Raw genomic sequence first — 22,452 nt, 5'->3', positions numbered from 1 at the left:
TTCTCTGATATCAGGCCCGCAACATAAATGTGTCAATCCGTCTACATCTCGATATAGTCATACAGGGGGGTGGATCCGTAAAAAGATGGTTCATGTCAATAGCCATCAGTTCCCTATCTACATACTTTAACCATCTGATCCTGCTACAATTTCCTGAATGTAAGATGTTATTTACAATATTCTGAGTGAGTGGGACGGTGTCCCTTCACTAGATGGAAAGCCAAAGCAGGAGTGGTGCCAATTTAATAGTATACATAATATAGGGTAGGGCAAATTCTATGTGTAGAACATAGTTGGAGTAAGACTGAGGGAGCGAGGTAAAAGATTTAAAATATATATTTTCTATAGACTGAAGGGAGTCACTAGATGCCAACCCCCATACACCTGCCCCAGTTTAAGGCTGCTGCCTTAGTTTTGGCCTGGTAAATCTTTTTCATAGGAATTAGGAGTTTTGCGCCCAACCTTTTTGAACATAGTTTAATCACCATTAAGCTCCTCTCCATCCCCATTGCTCTTCCCTCCACCAGTCTAGTCAATGAGTGATTTTTATAAAAAAGTATACCTAGGTAGGGAAACGACCCCACTACTTAAATTGTCACGGATTCCATGCTTGACTCTTCGGGTAAATGTGGACAACAATTGAAGGCCTACCTCAGTAGTATAAGCTGATACCATTAATCCCCGTTCATGACAAGAAAAGTGACAGGTCCCCCCCAGGGACCTCCGCCCCCTACCCATCCCTCAGTGTGACCGGAAAAAGTGAGTGCTTTGTCCGGAAAAGTTGACATGCATGGCAGGAAAAAGCTGCGTGTCCTTAAATGTGACAGGCCTCAAGTCCGTGGAAATACAAAGGGTGCAGCATGGGGTCCTCAAGGGGGGCGTGCACGGGGCGGGGCTTCTTTTGGAGTCCTCGGCGAACCATAGCCCTATGACGCGTGTATGACATAGTTGTGGAGTAGAGGGTATGCCTTTTTTGGGGGCTGTTTAGGATACATATAAGGCCTCCTTAGGAGTATTGTACAGCAACCGGAATCCTGAATACGCTGCAGTTCCGACAGCAAGAAAAAAAGAAAAAGGAATGAAGCGATACAACCCCGTCGTGAAAGGCCCTATGTGGGGTGGATCCCAGACCACTATCAATAGATATTACAGCTGCCTGCCACCCCCGGTGGTGGATGAGAATGCTCAACAAGAATCACCTGGGGATCAGGGCTGCGACGTTACTGGTTTTGACGCTGACCTGTGTCGGAGTATGGAAACCCCTCGCCCCAAGGCTTGCGACTGTTGTATATCCCCTATTAAGGGCGATAGCAGTGGGAGTGAAGACTCTTGTAATGACAGTGCATCTGAGGGATTCGAATTTGTGGAGTTGGACAGCTTGGTAGTTCTGCCTGCCACACCCATCTATGAAGACCTTGGTTTTCAGGAGGATGCGAATCCCGAGAAGGACGTCGTGCAGCCGTCGGGTACACCAGTCGAAGATGATGGGTTTTTGGAGGACATTAGCGACTCTCAGGATTTCAGAGCAACCGCCGAGGGCTGCGCCTACGGCATAACTGCTGTTAAAAAAGATGTAGAACATCCTAAAACACCCATCTATGAAGACATGGATCTTCGTGAGCAGACGGCTGTTGAGAAGGTCGTTCTGCAACAACCTGGCACAAGCGCCGAACATGATGGGGGTTCGCAGGACATTTGCGATTCTCAAGATTTCAGAGCGGCCGTAGAGAGCTGTGAAATCTTGGGAGTCGCTAGTGTCCTGCGAAGTGTCGAAGATGATAGGGCTTTGTAGGACATTAGCGACTCTCAAGATTTCAGAGCGAGCGCAGAGAGCTGTGAAAATGAGGAGGTTAGTAAGAAAACTGTTATGCACCGTCTGGTGCGTACTGTTGTATTTTATTCCTCCAGCTAAACTAATGATCCGTCAATCTTTCTTCTTTTACCCCCTAGGGCGGAACCCCAAAAAGAACTAAGGTCAGTGTTAATTTTTACTGTCTATGTTGTGCAAACCAGACTGAAAGTTCCACAAGTCAAAGTGCTGATGTTCCTGTGAAGTGGGCTGATGCCTATAAGAGAGACGCTGTTATAAAAGAAGTTCATGCAATATCCTACGATGATTTGAAGTCTGTTAAAGGTTTCATAGTGGCTGTGGTGCAAACGTGTGTCAAACATGACTATTAAGATCTTTGTTACGGACATAAGGTGACTGATCCTCAGCAAGACGCGCACAATTGTCTGCTCGATGCATACAGAGACAGGGTAACCCGTTATATATGTAGTGCATTAGACCCTCACAGGGTGTATAAACTGCTAAGGGTAGTTTACGGGTTGTCAGCTGAAAAGAAATATATTCACCCTGCTATGGTTAAGATCATCACAGCGACACTCGCGGAAGCCCAACACGACCCTCATCCCGATTTAAAACTGCTGTGTATGCGGGCGGTGTGCATGGTTAATGATAGAAAGATGATAGAAAGACTCATAGAAAGACGGGTGTGTAAGCTGTATAAAAAAATATAAGAATAAGACCGCTGGGTCCTCGAAGACTATTTTAAATAAATATTGTCACACCTAACGGACCCTGACAGCGTGTTTTTTTAGAATGAAGTAGTAGAATGTTACACCTCGAGGTGACTAGGGTTTAAGAAGTTCTTACACCGTTTACTGTGAAAATGTAAAATACCTTCTGTTTATGATTTGTTAAGATTCACTATTTTTTTAATAAAATGTCCTTACACAGAACAAGTGTCATTCATTGGGTGTGATGTAGCTGTTGATATCATGCCGGGAGAGCGGTTAACAAAACTTTATTACGATACTGGCGGGGTGGGCGGCTTGGGAAGAGCCGAAGCTCTGTATAGAAGGGCTGTAGCTGAAAACAAGCCTGTAACAAGAGCCCTGGTCAAGATGTGGCTTTCAGGAGATGATGTGTATTTCCTCCATAAACCAGCCAGAAGATGTTTTAAGAGACGCCCAACAATCGTTAATGCACAATTAGATTATCAGTGGCAGGCTGATATCATAAGCCTTCAAGATATAGCAAAACATAACAACGGCGCCCAGTATATATTAACAGTCATAGACGTATTGTCCAAGTACGCCTACGCGGAAGCGTTACACGATAAAAGTGGTACGAGTGTCACGGCCGCTTTTAAAGACATCTTCGCTAGGGGACGAATTCCTCAAAAACTACAAACAGACGCCGGCAAAGAATTCTTAAACAAGACATTTCAGAAAATATTAAACCATCATAGTGTTTAACATTTTGTGACACACACGGAGGTAAAAGCTGCTGTTGTAGAACGGTTTAACAGAACTTTAAAGTCTAAGATGTGGAGGTACTTTACGGCCAGCAACACCTACAGATACGTGGATGTTCTTAAGGCTTTTTTAGATGTATATAATGCCAGTTATCACCGGACCATCAAAACAGCCCCCGCAGAGGTGACTCCTAGTAATGTTTTAACTGTATGGAGAATGGTGTATGGGCGCATTTTTGCTACAAAGGTCAAGAAGCCTATTTTAAAAAAAGGAGAGCACGTCAGGAATTCAAAATTGAAAGGTGTCTTCACGAAGGGCTACCAGCAGACATTTAGCGACAAGATATTTATAGTGGAAAGTGTGGAGCTCAAAGAGGGTCTGTATATTTACAGGTTAAAGGACTACGCTGGGGAAGAGGTGTCGGGTATCTTCTACAAGGAAGAGCTACAATCGGTACCTGATGATCCGAACCGTGTGTATAGGGTTGAAAAGGTTCTGAAAAGGCGTGGTCGAGGGGTTAACAGTCAGGCATATGTCAAATGGAGGGGCTGGCCTGAGAAATTTAACAGTTGGGTGTTGGCCAGCTCTCTGAAGGGCGTGTGAGCTAAGGCCCTGTTACAAGCAGCTGAGAAGATGGAGACGAAGCCCTTTTATATCACCTTGCCATCCAACTCTTCTAAGGTCATGTTCCCCCGACAACCAGATTTCTAACTACATCGTGAAATTGGCAAAGCCGGTGGACCTGAAAGGGGATTGGGAGGTGGCCCTAACAGAAATACAATACCCTAGAACCTGGAATACCTTGACATCGAGCGAAGCAAAGTTTTTCATAAAGCGTGAGGACAATGTGAACATGCACTCCGGCATCCCGTTTGGCTACTACCCATCAGTTGCAAGTGTTGTCAACGCCATCAACAAATCCATAGCCGCCCTCGAAGGATATGCGAATATTCCGCTGACGCTAGATCACGTCAGAAGGAAGGTGTTTCTTAAAGCCCCGACTCGAGGCACGTCGTTTAACTGCTCCGGTAAATTAAAAACGGTTTTAGGCACAGTGATGAATGCGGCTTCGAAAGGCCTGGCGGAACAGGATCAATCTTGTCCCGATATTAACGGAGGGTTCTATACGCTCTATGTATATAGCGATATAGTAGAGGCCCAGAGGATCGGCGATAGCTACTCGCCGCTGTTAAGATGGGTCCAGGTACAAGGTGAAAATAATGGGATGATCAATATCCAGTTTCATAAACCAGACTACGTCGCAGTTTCTAAAAATCATTTTGACACTATTTCAATTATGATCTACGATGATCAGTCTGAGCCGGTTGGGTTTAAATACGGGAAAGTTATTGTTAAGCTTCATTAAAGACCGATTCAGAAAAGGGGGTGGTGATGAACAGAGTGTCTGAATTAAGCAGACCACTCTTACCCAGTCCAAAGATCAGGGCTTGATCCATCACCGTTATTTATCTCACTGCACCATCCCAGCTCAGAACCTGGCTATATGCAAATCAGTCTGTCCCTGGCCCAGTGCATCATGGGAACAGGGCAGACTAAACTACCAAGCCAATTCTTCACCAGAAAGGAGACAAGCTACCGGGGACCGGTTTCTGGCATTTCAGCCGTCTTCGGCCCGGCTTGCTTGAATCCTGATGGTGCATTGAGAAAGGGACTCATGTCTGAGTATACCCTGCCACACCTATAGTGGCCAAAAATGATTCAGAAAAGGGGGTGGTGATGAACAGAGTGTCTGAATTAAGCAGACCACTCTTACCCAGTCCAAAGATCAGGGCTTGATCCATCACCGTTATTTATCTCACTGCACCATCCCAGCTCAGAACCTGGCTATATGCAAATCAGTCTGTCCCTGGCCCAGTGCATCATGGGAACAGGGCAGACTAAACTACCAAGCCAATTCTTCACCAGAAAGGAGACAAGCTACCGGGGACCGGTTTCTGGCATTTCAGCCGTCTTCGGCCCGGCTTGATTGAATCCTGATGGTGCAGTGAGAAAGGGACTCATGTCTGAGTATACCCTGCCACACCTATAGTGGCCAAAAATGATTCAGAAAAGGGGGTGGTGATGAACAGAGTGTCTGAATTAAGCAGACCACTCTTACCCAGTCCAAAGATCAGGGCTTGATCCATCACCGTTATTTATCTCACTGCACCATCCCAGTACATAACCTGGCTATATGCAAATCAGTCTGTCCCTGGCCCAGTGCATCATGGGAACAGGGCAGACTAAACTACCAAGCCAATTCTTCACCAGAAAGGAGACAAGCTACCGGGGACCGGTTTCTGGCATTTCAGCCGTCTTCGGCCCGGCTTGCTTGAATCCTGATGGTGCAGTGAGAAAGGGACTCATGTCTGAGTATACCCTGCCACACCTATAGTGGCCAAAAATGATTCAGAAAAGGGGGTGGTGATGAACAGAGTGTCTGAATTAAGCAGACCACTCTTACCCAGTCCAAAGATCAGGGCTTGATCCATCACCGTTATTTATCTCACTGCACCATCCCAGCTCAGAACCTGGCTATATGCAAATCAGTCTGTCCCTGGCCCAGTGCATCATGGGAACAGGGCAGACTAAACTACCAAGCCAATTCTTCACCAGAAAGGAGACAAGCTACCGGGGACCGGTTTCTGGCATTTCAGCCGTCTTCGGCCCGGCTTGCTTGAATCCTGATGGTGCAGTGAGAAAGGGACTCATGTCTGAGTATACCCTGCCACACCTATAGTGGCCAAAAATGATTCAGAAAAGGGGGTGGTGATGAACAGAGTGTCTGAATTAAGCAGACCACTCTTACCCAGTCCAAAGATCAGGGCTTGATCCATCACCGTTATTTATCTCACTGCACCATCCCAGCTCAGAACCTGGCTATATGCAAATCAGTCTGTCCCTGGCCCAGTGCATCATGGGAACAGTGCAGACTAAACTACCAAGCCAATTCTTCACCAGAAAGGAGACAAGCTACCGGGGACCGGTTTCTGGCATTTCAGCCGTCTTCGGCCCGGCTTGCTTGAATCCTGATGGTGCAGTGAGAAAGGGACTCATGTCTGAGTATACCCTGCCACACCTATAGTGGCCAAAAATGATTCAGAAAAGGGGGTGGTGATGAACAGAGTGTCTGAATTAAGCAGACCACTCTTACCCAGTCCAAAGATCAGGGCTTGATCCATCACCGTTATTTATCTCACTGCACCATCCCAGCTCAGAACCTGGCTATATGCAAATCAGTCTGTCCCAGGCCCAGTGCATCATGGGAACAGGGCAGACTAAACTACCAAGCCAATTCTTCACCAGAAAGGAGACAAGCTACCGGGGACCGGTTTCTGGCATTTCAGCCGACTTCGGCCCGGCTTGCTTGAATCCTGATGGTGCAGTGAGAAAGGGACTCATGTCTGAGTATACCCTGCCACACCTATAGTGGCCAAAAATGATTCAGAAAAGGGGGTGGTGATGAACAGAGTGTCTGAATTAAGCAGAACACTCTTACCCAGTCCAAAGATCAGGGCTTGATCCATCACCGTTATTTATCTCACTGCACCATCCCAGCTCAGAACCTGGCTATATGCAAATCAGTCTGTCCCTGGCCCAGTGCATCATGGGAACAGGGCAGACTAAACTGCCAAGCCAATTCTTCACCAGAAAGGAGACAAGCTACCGGGGACCGGTTTCTGGCATTTCAGCCGTCTTCGGCCCGGCTTGCTTGAATCCTGATGGTGCAGTGAGAAAGGGACTCATGTCTGAGTATACCCTGCCACACCTATAGTGGCCAAAAATGATTCAGAAAAGGGGGTGGTGATGAACAGAGTGTCTGAATTAAGCAGACCACTCTTACCCAGTCCAAAGATCAGGGCTTGATCCATCACCGTTATTTATCTCACTGCACCATCCCAGCTCAGAACCTGGCTATATGCAAATCAGTCTGTCCCTGGCCCAGTGCATCATGGGAACAGGGCAGACTAAACTACCAAGCCAATTCTTCACCAGAAAGGAGACAAGCTACCGGGGACCGGTTTCTGGCATTTCAGCCGTCTTCGGCCCGGCTTGCTTGAATCCTGATGGTGCAGTGAGAAAGGGACTCATGTCTGAGTATACCCTGCCACACCTATAGTGGCCAAAAATGATTCAGAAAAGGGGGTGGTGATGAAAAGAGTGTCTGAATTAAGCAGACCACTCTTACCCAGTCCAAAGATCAGGGTATACTCAGATGTGAGTCCCTTGCTCATTGCACCATCAGGATTCAAGGAAGCCGGGCCGAAGACGGCTGAAATGCCAGAAACCGGTCCCCAGTAGCTTGTTTCCTTCCCAGTGTAAGAATTGGCTTTTGTAGTTTGGTTTGCCCTGTTCCCATCATGCACTGGGACAGGAACAGACTAATTTGCATACAGCCAGGTTCTGAAACTGGGATGGTGCAGTGAGCTAAAAAACGGTGTTGGATCTAGCCCTGATCTCTTGACTGGGTGAGAGTATTCTGTTTAATTCAGAGATTCTGTCCCTCACCACCCCTTGTTGTAAATATTTTTGTCCACCCTAAGCGTGGAGGGGTATACTCAGATGTGAGTCCCTTGCTCATTGCACCATCAGGATTCAAGCAAGCCGGGCCGAAGACGGCTGAAATGCCAGAAACCGGTCCCCGGTAGCTTGTTTCCTTCCCAGTGTAAGAATTGGCTTTTGTAGTTTGGTTTGCCCTGTTCCCATCATGCACTGGGACAGGAACAGACTAATTTGCATACAGCCAGGTTCTGAAACTGGGATGGTGCAGTGAGCTAAAAAACGGTGTTGGATCTAGCCCTGATCTCTTGACTGGGTGAGAGTATTCTGTTTAATTCAGAGACTCTGTCCCTCACCACCCCTTGTTGTAAATATCATTAAAGACCGAGACGCAACAGCGGCTATTAAGCAGGCATCATGGTTGTCGTGAAAACATACGGTGACCCTTCTATGTACCGGGACTAATACAGAAACAAGCCGGCTATGGAGGGCCGCCGTACTTTCAAGGATCACCGGTTATGTACGGGGCTGGTTTAGGGGGATTCTTCAGGAGTCTGTTTAGAAGAGCGATGCCATTCCTGAGAAGAGGCTATGAAATTGCAAAACCGCATATTAAGACAGCAGCTACGAGCATTGCCGGAGATGTGGTGGGGTCTGTTACTTCGGCAGTTGCAGAGCGCATGAACAAGCAGCCGAAAGAAGGATCGGGGCTGGTGTACGCAACGCGTGCGCGTGTTAAAAGGAAGTATCGCGCTTCGAGCCGCAGGGGCCAGCCGGCCCCCTATGAAAAAAGAAGGAGCTCTTTAAAACGCACTGAGAAAAGAAGAGCTCCAAGACGGAAGAGAGCTGTGAAGAAGAAGCGAAACGTCTCTAAAGTGAATATTTTTTAAAAAGCCTCGTAAACCTAACCATGGCCTTTGTACATTGCGCATCTGGCGAGTGCGCCAAATCCGAGTTCGACTTGTTCACTCTAAAACCAACGCAGACAAGCATCGAAAACAGCTTCCTCATGGAGGTATCGTCATTAGCCGCATTGACGCCTCTGGCACCTATAGAGTTTTATGTGTCAGGGTCCACGGATATGTATTTGGATCTCAACAACACGCTGCTGTATCTCGTCTGTAAAATCACGAAAGCGGATGGGTCCGACATCGCAGCAGCCGCGAAAGTGGCTACGATCGCTTATCCCATAGCTACAATGTTTAATCAGGTGGACATCACCCTGGGCGATTGGCTCATCACGCAGAACGACAACATGTACGCCTACAGAGCCTACCTCGAGAGTATTCTAAATTACAGCAGCGACGCCCTTGACACCCAGCTTTCAACGGGTCTCTTCTACAGGGATACACATGCCCAGTTTGAATTCACGGCTCTGGACGGCGCCAATAAGGGTTTTGTAAAAAGAGCGGGGCTGGCAGCAGGCAGTCGTAACTTTGACCTTCTGGGACGCATACATTCAGACCTATTCTTCCAAGATAAACTGCTCATCAACGGAATTGATCTTAAGATCAAGCTCACCCGTAACAAGGACTCATTCTGCCTCATCAACGGGGATGCGGAACAGTACAAACTGGACATACTGGCAGCAAGTCTGTTTGTAAAGAGAGTGAAAGTATCCCAGAGCGTCAGGCTAGCGCACGCCAACACTTTACAAATATCAAACGCCAAGTACGCTGTGGAAAGAGTAGCTCTGAAGGTATTCAGTATTCCAGCAGGTACCCGCTTCACAATGCAGCAGAACCTATTTCTTGGGCATCTACCCAAACTCATCATTATCGGTTTTGTGGACAATACAGCCTTTAGCGGTACCTATGCCTCAAACCCCTTCAATTTTAAACACTACGGCATCAACTACGCCGTGTTGGTCCACGAGGGCAATGTGATTCCCGCAAAACCCTACACTCCCAGTTTTGTAACCTCCAACTACGTCAGGGAATATCAGGGGTTGGTTTCGATAACAGGGAAGCACCAGAGGGACTGCGGCGTAGCCGTGTCACGCAAAGGCTATGAGGCTGGATACATGCTGTTCGCATTCGAACTGACCCCCGACCTGGAAGACGGCGATCACTACAACCTGGTCAAAAACGGAAATCTAAAAGCTGAAATACGATTCAGTAATCCTCTACCTACGAATGTGAACATGGTCGAATTCTCGGTATTCGACAGCATCATCCAGATCAACCACGCCAGACAGATTTTGTTTGACAATCTTTAAAACATTGGCAAAATGGACACTGTGCAGATACGTGACGTCTTAAGCAGGCATAAACACGCTAGGAAATACTTTTTAGGTGTTTTCCCCATCGACGGGCTACCTGCTGAAATAGGGGTAGAAAGAACCCGCACCTTGGTATTTAACACTGATTCTCACTACAAGGGTGGAACACATTGGGCGGCCTTGTTTATAGAGAATGATCAGGTTATAGTGTTTGACAGTACAGCAGAGTTCCCAGAACATCGCCTATATACACAACCCATATTCAAGTTTGTAAAAAAAAGTTGCAGAGCGAGTGGTGTATAATAAGGTGCGGGTACAAGATTCTGTAGCCATGACATGCGGGGAAAACTGTATTTATTTTAACAGTAAAATGTCAGAGGGTGTTTCGTTTAGAAATTTCTTAAATTTATATTCGAGGGACCTTGTTAACAACGACAGTATAGTTGTGAAATATGTTAAAAAAAACACAAGGGTATCGGTCAGACCTTTGAAAACAGAATATGTAGCTGGTCAAAATTGTAAGGGCTTATAACCTGCGTGTGTATTTAAAGATGACCGTCTAAAAATAAAAACAATATTTTTTTTAAAAAACAGGCCTTCAGACTCTGTATTTTATTGCTTATACATGCACCATAATTTAGAAACAAAAAGTTTTTAAAAATAGGAGCGGGAGACGGGTTGAAAAGGTATAAAAGTGTTTATTACAATCATGAATGTAGGTTGAACATTACAATGACAAACTCTGGTGATAAAATATAGGAAGAAAAGATCAGGCACGCTTATACACATAAACGGTACATTTTTATTTTAAAAACCTTAAGGATTAATCCATGTGAGGGCTCTGCCAAAAGGCCTTTTTCGCCGTACTGATGACACCATTGGCGTACTCCAGGAGGGTGATAACAGTGGATCGTCAGAGCCTTCAGGCGTTGGTGGGAGGGCTGTCTTTAAATTTTCAAGCAGACGTCTGTGTTCGTTATTGCCCACCAGCGTGGATGGGATGTTGAGTTCAGCAGCGGCTCGTAGAAACTGCTCCCAGCCGCGTAGGGTATTGTGAGGCGTCAGGATTCTGGGGTGTGTGAGACCTTTGACTAGATCATACATGTGCGAACCTGCAATCGGTTGGGGCAGAGCTGTGGGGCCACTGCAATTTGGACTCCCTATCCAAGTCTGAGAGCAAATTTTTGAAAGACTTATTAGCTCTCCCCTTGAGCACCCCTACAGTTCCTGTGCTCTTGGATGTGGGCTGCAAGTCGATTAAGGACCAGGCCCGTCTCCGGCCTTTGCTTTTATGGGCTCGGCTGTGGATGGTCCCAGAGTTAAAATCCTATGCTGATGGGCTGTCCGAGGTGATGGGAATGGGGGGCTGGCATAAGATCAAGTGGCTGAGGGACACTTAAAACCTCCTGGGGGAGCTGGGTTTGGGGGACTGTTGGGTTACAAAATCCGCTCCACCAAAAGCTGTCCTAAAAAAACTGTACTGGGACTGGGTCTCTTGCCAACTCATCGGCAATCCACGCCACTGCAATTCGACCGCAGTATTTTTAAGAATTAAAGACGTGGTAGCCTACGAACTCTACCTGGATTTAATCACCAAGCCAGTGGATAGGGCTCTCTATTTTAAGTTCAGAATAGGCACTCTCCCGATTGGGGACCTTCTTTCCAGATGGAAATCGCCAGTTCAGCTATCGCCTTTTTGTGCCCTTTGCTCCACAAGGCGTGAGACGGTGGCTCATATCCTTTTTGAGTGCCCGGACTACATTCGTCCAAGGAGACATTGGCTCAAACCCTTATTCAGACGTTTGGGGACGCGCCAGCATTTGGTGGCGCTACGCATCCTGTTAACTGACACTTCCCCTCTTATAGTTTGTGGAATCTCCAAATTTTTAAAGTGGACATGGTTGATTCGCTGCAATAGATTGTCTATCTCAATTTAATCTACTTTTTAACTAATTTATTATTGTATAAAGGGTACTCTTTCCCTTTTTTAATAATTGACATATTTGTACTATTTTGATCTGCAGTTTTAAATGTATGTAATGCTTTTAAGATATCTTTGCATGTCGAAATAAAGCTTTCAACCAACCAGCAATCTGTTGGCCCCTGTAGAGAAATTCGCCTTGATCATTCGAGGATGTTAGGTCTTTAGAAGCGGCTAGTTTACCCATCAACATTTGCGCTGCCCCTCGATGCCTTTGACTTATATTTTGTAAGAGGTCGTCCACAAAGGTATCTGAGGGTGGCTCAGAGTCCGGCGGTTCTTGTAGGGGTTGAGGGGCATTCGTAGGGGCTGCTGGCTGCTCAGAGTCCTGGCTGTATAGAGTTAGCTTGTTTTTCTCGGTATTCTACTGTTTGTAGTAGCTTAAAAGTTTTTAAGACTGCTGGTGTAAAGGTTGGCCTTGTCGTAGGGGTTTAGATCAGTCCGATTCAATATAGCCTTAATTTCAGCATCCAACCGTAGAGTCTCATTTCTGCGTATATCCCATACATTGTCCGCGGAAGAGCCCAGCTGTTCCATTTGTTGTTTAGGAACCAAATACATTTTTACGGCATGCTCCATCAGCGTGTCGGGAGGAGGCTTGTGATTACAGGTATAGCTATACGCAGCAAAGCGCCTATAAACCCCCCAGACTGTTTCACCAGCTTCTTCTTGGTAATGAGTGAGGCCCTTTTATTACTGAGCTTCTTGATAAGACCCCTCTTCTTCTTCAGAACCTGTAATTGACCCCGTGATATAGGGACGTTGCCTTTTAGGGTATTTAGGGCTATTTCTGCAATGGCAGACACTAAGGGCCCGATGAAGGTCGGTCGGTAACGGCCGAAAATCGGTATTTTTGGCCGTTACCGACCGGTATACCTGAAATGGTATGTAGGGGCACAATTTTACAGAATCGGTAAATTTATCGATTCGGTAAATTTACAGATTCTATAAAATACCGAATCGGTATTTTTACCGATTCGGTAATCCTCCGATGTAGGTGGGACTCTTCAGAGTCCCAGGAGCCTTAACGAATCGGTATTTTACCATCAAATCCAATTTGATGGTAAAATACCGATTCAGGTGTGCATGCACATGTGTGCATGCACACCTATGCCATGTGACAGGCAGACCTCCCCTTAGGGCAGGTATGCCTGCCACATGGCACCCATGCCTGTTTTGGGGGTGCCAGAGGGTGTCAAAGTGACACCCCCGGCACCCTTGTGTGAATCGGTAATTACCGATTCTGTAAATACCGAATCGGTAATGCCCATTCATTCCTATGGGCTTTGAAGCCCATAGGAATGAATGGGCATTACCGATTCTGTATTTACAGAATCAGTAAATACCGATTGTTGAAGATTCGGTATTTGAACATCTGGATATACCTACATATCCACACTTTAGATATACCGATTTTTAATTACCGAATCGGTAAAATTCGGTAATTAAAAATCTGTAAATCTAATTTACCTACATCTGGCCCTATGTCATCAGAAGCAGCGCACAGGATGGCCTTTCTGTGTTGGGGACTGGCGGTAACAATGATGTGAATATTGAGTAAAAGCTCTCTCTAACTCCGGATGATCGCCCCCTTCACGCAAAAGGTCATCGACAATTATCATGTTTACCCTGGTCGGTGGCAGTAACTCATCATCGTTGAGATTATTCGGTATACCCTCTATTAATCGGATATGGGGGAAACTGCGGGCCAGGGCTGTATAAAGCGGCTGCCAGCATGAATAAAGCCATACAATGTTATTAGGGGTCTGGGATAGAACAGAGGCTGCGTTTTCTAAGAGCTTTTTTATAAAGTAGCTCTTACCGCAGTTTGAGGGGCCTGCTAACACGCAGGAGAATGGATGTTGTAATCTGGTGTCCATGTTGTGGGGTTTGTCTCTCTAATGGGATCTAATACCCGTACGGCAGCGTTTTATAGTCGGTGGCCAGGACCCTTTTATCAAAAACAACGCGTAAGGTTTTATGTAGGGGCTGTGTTGTAATTTCCCACTTCTTTTTGGATCTGACTATGCAGGGCTGGTTCACAACTATAGTTTTTGCATTTTCGCAAACGTCTGATGCCGCGTATTCGTGCACCAGATTCTTTAGACTGTCGAAATTGATTTTTAGGGTGTTGTTGACGTTTAGGGTTATGCCTTTGACCTTCATACACACTTTGTTCTTGTTTGTGCGGTAGTAGTATGTTTTAAGCCCGGATGTGGTATATTCTATTATATGCTCATCCTTATCGAGCTTGCGGGTCAAATTACCAAGCTAATCTCCAAGGGGAGGGTCTTCATCCCCCGGCTTACTCACAAAAATCACAGAGTCGGTATTGTGATACAAACAGCGGTCCTGGAGTTTATCCATAACCCTGTAAAGCTCTAGACGGGCGTGGGCTGTCGTGAAGCTTGCTATGAAGATGTTTATATTGTTACACGTTGTGGGGTATGCTTTTGTGTATTTCCAGCATAGTGCCGCGGTATCGTCATCGATAAACTTGCAGCTGGACACCTCGTAACAAGGGGCAAAGAGGTACTTAAACAGTTCGTCAGGATCTGTTATCAAGGTCGTATTTGACAGATTTGTACGCTGAGCGAATTTTTCCCATAAGGAATTAAGGCAGAGCTTGGCTAACTGTCGCCGGGCTGGTTTGACCTTTATCAAATGGGGTCGTAAATGGATACCCTCGTGAAGGTAGTAGTCATTGATGTATTTCTGCTTTGTATCCTGACTAGTAAACCATTCCGGATACGCAGAGGCTTCCTGCTTGTCTCTGAGAAACAGAATAATGTACGGAGTAAAGAGGCTTGTAGAGGTCCTCTTAAAATGCCACACCTCGTGGATCCTCCCGAGCTTGTAACCTTTCTCTAAGGCTGCCTCGACCTCGATACTGCACCAGGTCCCTGTGAGCATCCTTTGTTCTTCGGTGTGCCCACAACAACCAACCTCTTTAAACACATCACATGTTCGACAGAGGGGGAACATCAGTTTACCATCGACTCTGTATGGTAACACAGGAAAGTAAAGCTGTCTTGGAGGATAGATTTCACATTTGACTAGCCCAAAGTATTTGGATATGGGCTTAAAATCTCTATATATGATGGTGGGATGACCTATGGGTTATACCTTCATCTTGTTCACAAACGGGTACAGACTGGTGAAATCATTGTAGTGTATTTTCTCACCATCACCCGCTGCCCTGTACAATTTTATGGCATTTGTACGACCTCCGAATAAGGCGTCGCGAAGTTCCAGGGGTTCGGGTAAAGCATGAGTCTGTAGGAAAGAACAGACCTTGGTGTCTGTTGCTAGCATCTCTAACCATTCGTGCTCCCAAACAGCCCTCATAGCATAGCCACATTTTTCAACATACTGTGCCTTCAACAGAGTACTATCTGAGCCTTTCTCTTCCTTTATATTTGACCCTCTCGCTGCACATCTGCATTGATCTTCATACTCCTCCCTCTAGCGCCAAGATACTCCTTGGAGTGAGCGTTGCGCTTTATAAATACTTCCATTCATTCATTCATTCAAATTTGACACCCAGCAATCTGTTAAACTCGTGAGGCTTGTAACATTGAGGACACCCGTGGTAAAAACAACCGTTGTATTCGAAGGCCGTCAGCACGCCCTTAATTACAGCGTACCCATCCAGGTAGTAGGGACCCACACGGTGTTCACCGCCCTGTAAGACGTGTTGAATCTGTATGTCTTCCTTCTCAGAGACGTACATGAGCCAGCGGATAGAGGGGGTTGAATAACGTTTCTGTTTGCCGTTATAGAGATCTGGAGGGACTAGAGCGATACTTTCTGGTTTTAAAAACATGTGTTTGTAGATGGCCATACACATGGAGGCCAGTGTGATGTTTTGAAAAGGGTCGATGTATTCGATCTCCTTTGGCGACTGATCCTTCTTGGGTTTCAAAGCCTTGCTTTTCTTTACCGTTTGAGGCTTCTTGGGTTTCATAGCTCTGACCATCGTTGGTCTTTGAGGCTTCTTTGGTTTTAACAGCTTGACTTTCTTAGTCATCTCTACCACAGTATCTCTGAAGAGGTTGCACTCTTGTCGCAGGATCATTACATCCGCCTGGCAATAAGCTTTCAACTCTATTTTAAAATGAAACTCCTTTTCACGGTTTTCAGAGTACCATTGTTGAAAGTTCTCTTTCTCGGCAGGCATCATGTATTCAACCCCGTAACTGTCAGGAGGGGGCATGGGACCCACATAATCCTGGTTAGCCCAGGTATTAAAAAAGTGTGGAAAATAACCTTTACACCCAGGGAATGCAAAGGCTTTTGGAAGCTTCCTCAGTTTCATGGGTAAAAAATTCAAAGTGTCTATAAACCTTATTTGTATTTGGCCAGCTGTTAACAGCATCAGCTTGGAACCCTGAGTGATGAGGTCTACTTGTACCTTTTCACGAATCATATTTTGCAAAATAAAGAATGAGTCGTAGGCTTTTGAATTGTGGGCCAACATGGTGTAGCCTTTGAATTCTGTTTGAATGAAGGTGTTAAGGAAATCACCAATGCACGTTCTACATTCAAACTCCCAGCTGTCGTCGGAAGTTAGATGCTGGGCGTAAATATAGTTAGGCTGGTGTACTCCCGTCACCTGCGTGCACTCTATATCAAACACGATGTATGCTTTGGTCTTGGTCTGGGGTCTGCCTTTAACCATGTAGCACTGATGGTTGGTACCAGCATCAAAAGACACCCGACACCGGGGGCATTTCATACCCCTGCATTTGTGATCATCAGCCACATACCGGCCACACTCAAAACAATCCATTTTAGGGCTGCATCTAGTAGCTTTCCTGTGGATGTTCAAACATCTTGAGAGCGACAAAACATCTTACAGGTGCGACATCTCACCTTCAGGACTGAGTCATTGACGCAGCCATCCCTCTGGCACATCTTACAATGTATTTCACACTGATGACGTTCCATATTGCTGTATATGTGGTCGCAATGTGTACACACGTATCAGGCTCCCAGAAAACCTTTAAGGTTCAAGATGCCGTAAAAGTGTTTGTCATGGTGAAGGACATATACAGTCTTGTTCCCCACACTGGCCCCGGTTGTAAAGTACTTCCAAGAGCCGTTGTGATAAAGAACTTTAACAGTCACCGAGAAATAGTTTTCAAAAAGACTGATGTCACCAAAGCCGACCAGCTGGTCTGGAGGTATTTCAAGAACCTTATGGGCTTCAGACGCTCTAGCCAGGATGACAGCGTCGGTGGTGTCGCGAGACAGGTGTTGGTTGTGTCATTGTTAAAGTCGAGCAGCCAGCGCTGCTTCTTGCCTATTATCTGGCTGTATAGCACGCTCTTTAGAGGGTGGGAAATACCCCCTCACGGCCCCGTACAATGAGGGCTATGACTCTGAAAGTGCCAAAGGCGACTAGTTCACCCTTGCTCTGTAAAAGCCGCAACAGGTTTTCTAAAAAGTCTACGGCGTCAAACACATCCCGCGATGCCCTTCTGGTGAACAGCGGACTATCAAAACCCTGCCCCTGGAAGCGTAGCTGGAAAAAATCATTGGGCCCCACATCGCGTAACAACCTTTCAATGAGCGCTTGCACCGCCTGATGTATAGCAAAAACACGGTGGACGTTATTCGGTGTAGGTTAGCAAACCTAAACTCCTCATAGTGCTTGGTGGCCTTAAATTTCTCCACATTGCGCCTGTAGCTTCTAACACTCTCTAAAAAGACAACCTCTGAATCCTCATCTTGAGGGGTTTGACTTTCTGGGGAGCTTGTTGCGGTATCATTTTGAGGGTTCTGGTTTAGTAGGATATCTTGTTGTCTTTTAAAGCGCCTTGTAGCACATATTCTGGCTTTCTTTAGCTTCCTGATTAAAACTTGGCGTTGTTTAGCGCTAATGGCCCACATCTGTTTTTTATGGGGCCCTGTTTATCTAGGTTCCAGACCTCCGCCTATCTGAGCAGTATGTACTGTACCTAGGTGTGGAGTGTTCCTTGAGGCCTCTGCTATAGAACCACGCAACAACTCCTCTAAGGGTTCCGGTTGGGGTTGTGTTGGGGTTCTAACACCAAAACCCTTCAACCGGCCGCCCCTAGGGCTGTCCTCTCCCGCGCAAGTGTTCTGGTGTGTGTCTGGTATCGCGGTATATGATTCGGGCTTGGATTTTTAAACTGCATGCCTCTGTTTGCGGTGTTCTATACACCTTTTATGACCGCGTAAGCGTAAGAAACGCAGGGATTTTGTTAGAACTGTTTGGACCTTAAGGGTATATTTTGAGGTGTGTATTTTACTAACCCCGGGGGACTGACGTTTCTTTAGATGCTGGCGGCGTCCTAGTCACGATTGTATAGTTCCTATGTCTGATCCTGCTTCCTGACAAGTTTGGAGGATCACTCTTTTACAGAGGTCAACCCTTTGCAATATCTTCTGTTGTGACGCCACCATGAATCTGTCACAGCTACCCCCCAATCCCCATTTTAAGGTTGCGGTGACCGCTCAGCGCTTTAGTTTTCTGACAGCCAATTGTATATCCTTTACATACGCACCTAGTACCGGTTTTGGATTTATAGAGTCATATTTTGGAGGGTTGGGGGTATAAAGGGCTTGTGTGTGTAGCAACCTCTAAAGCGCCAGGGGCCTCTCTAGTGTCTTCAAAACCCCCACCATTCTGTAACTGCGGGCCTGTGGGGGTCATGGAAACAGGGTCCCAGTGCGAACACCTCGGGGCATCTGGGGGCGGGATCATACTAAATGCCCCCTCCATACTATGATTTGATAATTCGCCCGACCCTGTACTAGCAGTAGTGTATATTGCTGGGGGTGTCGCTGGGCTGGTTGGGTCGTAAACTCCCTGAGGGGGTATACGGGACATAAGAAGGGGTGTGTGTAATTGACTGTCGCAATAATCAAGGGTGCCACAAGCTAAGGCCCTATCGTAGGGTTGGGGAGGCGTAGGTGTAACACACGTTTGCAAAACCACATTGTTGTTGTTAGAAGGGCCCTCGTACGCTGCTTCTGAGGTTCCCTCAAGGCTGTCTACCATTCCACCTAATGGTCGCCCCTTTTCAGACACTTTGTCCCTAAAAACGGATGGAGCGCCTATCAAAGGTTTTAGGGTTTGGTCTAGGGGACAGGCCTCTGCATGATTTGTTAGTTTGTTTGAAACTCCCGAAGGTTTCATAGGCGGATAAGGGGTCTGAGGTGTAACAGGTTTGCTTAAGGGGACCTCAGGTGTTTCTACTTCTGACACATCTAACCTATTCTTATTCTTAAGATATTTTCTTGAAAGCCCGCTGACTTTAGGGGGTTTGTGGTTGTAACAGAGTTTCCGCAACAGGCGTCTCTGTCGACAGGTCCTTAGAGAGCCCCAGGGTAGTGGGCTCGCTCCCCTGCTTAACAACATTTTTTAAAGATAGATCTAAAGGAGGCGTCAGGGCTTCAGAAGTCACAGGTTTCTTTCTGTGGTGTAAGGGACCTTGTTGGGACATATGACCAACCTTCTTCTTATTGAGGTTTATGAGCCCGGTATGGGGTACGGGTTTCAGCTGCTTTTTGTTAAGGACAGGCTTGGTTGTGATGAGCTTCCCTTTTGAGGCCTTGAGAGGTTTCAGATACGCTGAGGGTTTTTTACACAAAACTGGCTTTACAACGGCTGGGGTTGTGAGCACTACTCCTCGGTTGACACCCACTCCTGGTAAAATAGACTGTCCTGAAAAAGGGTTCAACAGTTTGGTGGTGGGCTTGATTTGACATTTCTGAGATGTCCCTGTTCGCTGGTGTATTATGGTTTAATAAGAACAGAGTTTATCCTGGCGAACACGCCTACTCACACCTTTAGCTGTAGGCCCCTTGTTCAGAACGATCTTTGTGATATCCGCCAACGGATTCGTAGCTCTCTTAGCCTTATGGGTATCAGCGCCGATGTTCTTTTGAGCTGCTCCTAGAAATGTAAAATAAAAAATATATATATTAGAAACACTCATGAATCTTGTATAAGATGCTTACACTACCCTCCGCAGGACCCTGGTACTCTAAGTCTGAGGGCCCCTTGGTTTTGAGAGAATAAAACCCAGAGAGTTCTTTTTTGTTTCACACCCTTTTGTAAAAACACACCTTTTAGATGACTTTTCCCAGAACCTTTCTTTTTCACAGGTCCATCTTTAGATGCTGTAGCTTTCCTTTTCACAGTTGTTTTTTTTGGGCGTTGGGGCGACTCTTGCACAATCACGATATCCTGGCGTGACGCAGGGGGACCTGTAAAGAAAAAATAATCACATTTGTAGTATAAGCCAGACCTTAGCAGACCCCTCTGAGGAGCGTTCCTATAGTTCACATTTGTTTCTTAGGGGGTACTAGACCCGCCTCCCAGGTCTTAAACCTCTGAAAACCACGCCCTTTTGATTTACCTGTAGGAAGGGGCATAGCCTGTACACTCAGCGCCGCGTCTTGAGCCATGGGTAGGCGCTGTAGTTCGTCAAGAATCCTCTGTAGTTCGGGATTCATACCTATAAAAAGCATACATATGTGAGAACACATTAGGAAAGCAGGGCTTCTAAGATACAGGTGTGTGCAGTAACTCGGAAGTAAGAATCTCTAAATGCATATACCTGTCTCTATGGTTTGCATTTGCGAGTCTGTGAGGAACAATTCCTGCAGGTCTGAGTCTGTCAGTGTTAATACAGGCAGGTCTTGTGGCTGGGGGTAAATATATAAAATGAAAAAGGGGATGCTTTAAAACAAACCTCATAAACACTATGTTACAGTTACATACCTCATAGAAAAACACATATCACACCTTGAAAATCAACACATGAGTATTAGCGTTTACTTATGGGTAGCTGCATAAAATAAACAAACAGCCACTTTATGCGTGTATATAATATTGAAAAAAGCATCCGTTTAAAACCACTGCCCAGGTCTTCAAAACTGACCTAAAACCTCCTCCTTCAAGCACCTCCTTCAAGGGCACTTCCTAATTTAATTCACACCCTCTCTATAATCTGAAGGAAGACCTGCCATTATAGGGAATTCTGTTCTACAGGGCTATAAAAGTGTCATTCTAGGGGTTTTGCCCATTTATGGCGTTATTATCCTTCTACATGTACTTTGTACGCTTTTGTAAAATACACACATGTCGCTTTATTCCTCCTGTTATGAATCGCTTGCTACCCCTTGTAATTTGTATGCTCTTGATACATGCACAATTGTCACTATTGCCTTATGCACCGTAACGTTTGCCTTTTGTAACATGTTGCCTTGTATTTATTTTTTTCTCCTCGTGTATCACTACGGTTCCTATTGTGAAGCGCTCTGACACCTTCAGGGTAAGTCTGTGCTATATAAAAAGGCCTTAAGTAAAATTGAGGAATCCCCACACACTTCCCCTCCGGGACTACGGAGGTAGGAACCACCTCTCCAGGGACATCATTGGGACTCCCCTGATGTCACTGGAGGGGCGGGCCCTACCACAGCAGTCCCGGAGGGGAAAACACCATGCAGCCGCCATCGGGACCCTCGTGGGAGCCTCCAAACCGCCGGCATTTGCCCCAGCCGCACCTTCCACACGAGTGCTCTGTGGGGGGCTTCATTTTCTATGTTTTGTTTTAAAATGGGTACCTTGGCGCCCGAGGTCGCAGGCACTCCCCCACACCGGCCATACATCCCCGGGGCTCCGCATGAAGCACAGCGGGCTCCAGGGGCTTGAATTTTTTTTTTTAAACGAGGGCCTAGCGCCCCAACACACACACCCTTAGGGCACAGGAGCCCCCTCCACTGGTGCACACACCCGGAGCCACGCATGGAGCACCGCGGGGCTCCAGGGTAATTTCTTTAAAAAACAATACTTGTGGTCTTGGTGCCCGCGCCCCCGTCGCCCTCGGAGGACCCCCTTCCCCGCCACTCAAACCGATGCATTATTTTTTACAAACGGGGCCACTAGCCCCACATTGACCCGCGACCCCACGAACCAGCCCCTAAGGCCTCATACGCCACCCGGAGCTCCGCATGGAGCCCAGCGAACTCCGGGGGCATTATTTTTTGAAAAAACGGGGCCTCACGCCCCCCTCGGGACACCAAGGGCTCGGGAGCCCACAACACATCCTTAACACCCCGGAGCCCCGGCATGGAGCACCTCGGGCTCTGGGGGTTTCAATAAAAAAAAGGGTCCTAGAGCCCTCACGCACCACCAAGGGTCCCGGAGCAACCATCACCAAAATCCCTCGCAGACCCACAGGAGCTCCGCATGGAGCACAGGGGCTCCGGTGGGGCTTCCATTTTTAAGAACAGGGTGCCTCGAACCCCCCACGCCTCCAGGGACACAGGTACCACCACCCCAAGCCGCAGAAGACACCCGGAGCCCAACACCAGTGCCAGACAACCACCCCTTACCGGCACTCCAACCCCAGGGACCAGGACCACTACGAGGCCTTGCTACAGTTTGGGCCATGGACACCATCAACACCACAGGACTAGCCCCCCAGTGTGTGAGTACTTTAAAAAAATG

The sequence above is a fragment of the Lissotriton vulgaris genome, chromosome 5, assembly GCF_964263255.1.
Source record: "Lissotriton vulgaris chromosome 5, aLisVul1.2, whole genome shotgun sequence".
In the NCBI taxonomy this organism is placed as follows: domain Eukaryota; kingdom Metazoa; phylum Chordata; class Amphibia; order Caudata; family Salamandridae; genus Lissotriton; species Lissotriton vulgaris.
Note: the sequence above shows the minus strand (reverse complement) of the source record.